The sequence below is a fragment of the Protopterus annectens genome, chromosome 3.part1 (assembly GCF_019279795.1).
Source record: "Protopterus annectens isolate FY-2018-M chromosome 3.part1, PAN1.0, whole genome shotgun sequence".
In the NCBI taxonomy this organism is placed as follows: domain Eukaryota; kingdom Metazoa; phylum Chordata; order Ceratodontiformes; family Protopteridae; genus Protopterus; species Protopterus annectens.
This window is the reverse complement of record NC_056732.1, coordinates 1,861,640,083-1,861,642,582: the sequence shown is the minus strand read 5'-3', so window position 1 is coordinate 1,861,642,582 and position 2,500 is coordinate 1,861,640,083.

Here is a 2,500-nt window from a genome sequence, read left to right as displayed (position 1 = left end):
TTATATAATTCAAGTATGAACTTTCAGTTGGCAGTCAGATGGTTAGCTGCTTTGGCTTTCTTAAAGGAGGACGAGGTTATATCAGGATTTCAAGCACTTAAAGAAACTTTTCCATTGGAAGGTGAAAAGCTTGTTTGTTACTTTAATGAATGGTATATCTTGGGAAAGCCCAATTTAGTACGCAACATGTCATTCAGTTCGGTTTCCTCCACTGTTTGCTGTCTCGTTCTGGACCATCTCAATATTGAATTAACTGTGTTTACCCAGAATGCAGAATAGTGTTGGGGCTTGTCATAGACTATTTAAATGTTTAATAGGGAAGCATGTGTCGGACACTGACAGTGTTATGTTAACTGTCGCTGGAGAACAAAATAGAGTAGATGAGCATCGTCTATGTATGTCATCTGCTTGTCCTCCTCCTAAGAAGCAGGCTTTAGTACGGAGGGAATCTGTGTCAAACTATATTTGCTAGTAGAGATGAGTACACTGCAGTGGAGTATATGAAAGCTATATCATACTTGCTTTGCATGTAATTCTTACGACGGGATTCACTTGTAGATTTTGTATAGCACAAGGGGAATATTTTATTTAGTGTGTTTGATGACTTAAAAATACTGATATTGGAAACGGACAGTTTCTTACTACATATTGCATGATGTCACTTTAGGTTTGGGGTTCCACATTTGCCTATGCAGTTTTCGTTGAAATGTACTTTGGAGAATTGCATTTTTGCACAACTGAAATGCTGTTTACCGTTTTCGTTAAGATGCACTTTACATGTAAACAAGTAGATCCATATATATACTATATATATATATATATATATATATATATATATGTGTGTGTGTGCGTGTCTCTGTGTGGCTCAGTGTGTATGTGTAGTGCAGTGTATGTATATACATATATATATATATATATATATATATGCTATATATATATATAGCATATGTATATATGGCGTATATATATAGGGTTCTGATGGAGGTAAAGTACCCCATTGTGGCTATATAAGCTTCTAGCCAAAAGCTGTTCCATGGCTTAACTCCCAAAAGAAAATAATTTTCCTAAGAGCCTCTGTCGAAAGCAAGAGCCACAGAAGTGATCCCCAGGGTGAATTTCCTATTTCCCCATCCAATTATCAAGATTTTCTTAGAGGGCTAATGAGGAGCTTTGTTTGACATGGAATGGTAGTTTGTTCCAGAGTATGAGAAGTTCTCCTGGGACAGGAATCTGTCCCTCCACCATGTTCTGTTAATTCGGTGACAAGGTTTAGGTTCCTGCAGTGGCTGGGATTGGGATTCCTTTTAAATGTAGCATGTCCAACAGCTCTGGGCTCTGACATAGTTTTGTGTAAAGAAGGGTGAGATCACCTCTGATCAGGCTTATATGCGATGGAGTAGAACTGTGTTTTTGAGACGGTCTGGTGAAAGGATGGTGATCTACTTGAGGCCAGTAATCCTTTAGTGAGGTATTTCGTGGCCTTCATGTTGTTGCAGATGTCTTGTAGGTACATGCCAAACGGGTATTTTTCTCATAATGTAATCCGAGGATGAGTAGAGAGGAACAATGACCCCATTTTTTTTCTCTGAGGAGAACCCCTTGTGATTAGGGTGTACCATGTGAAGGATTTCCCTGACTACTTCGGCGCATGTGATTGAACAAAGCTGACTATCGTCTGCCCAGACCCACAGTCTCTATTATTCACTTTCAGGTTTAGTAGCTACCGCCGTGGTGTCTATGGTACAGAGTTTTTCCAAAGGGGATGACAATGTACTTCCTCTCGGTATTGAAAGCTGCGAGGGCTGGGCCAAGGATCTACTACCAAGCATCAAGCCCAGTGAGAGCCCTTTGTAGAATGTCCACATCATTTGGCAATTTTATTATGGCTCCTAGTTTGCAGCGTCGTTCAGAACTTGCCAGCCAAAGACCTCCTGTGTTAGCCTGAATTTCAGAGAAGTAGATGCCAAACAAGAGATGACCCAGGAATGAACCTTCTGGTACTCCACTTGTCACCTGGAAGTCAGGCTTGAGTCCCGCTACTTCATACCGCGGTGGGCCCCGCCAGGCGAGCCAGTTGGCCACCCATCTTGTGACATAGGGATTTATGCCCATTTTAGTGAGTTTATCTATAATTCCAGAGTGGGGGATGGTGTCAAAAGCCTTGGCGAGGTCAAGATAGGCTGAGAGCACCACCTGACCCTCGTCCACGGCTCTGGTGACTGCTTCAGAGGAGTTAGTCAGGTTTAGGAGGCATGATCTACATTTTACAAACACAAACAGAGTGGGTTCAAGAGTTTGGGGGTTACCAATGTCTTTGTTTATAAGTTTCAAAATGATGCGTTCCATGGGCTTGCAGACCAGGGTCATCAGGCTAATGGGGCGGTAGTTCCCAGGGTCCGGCACCCTTTGTGAAGGGATAACCATTGGGTTAAAGCCATTCATTACACAATAACTTAAAGTGAGGAAGGCGATTGAACATGGTAATTTTGGGCGGGGTGCA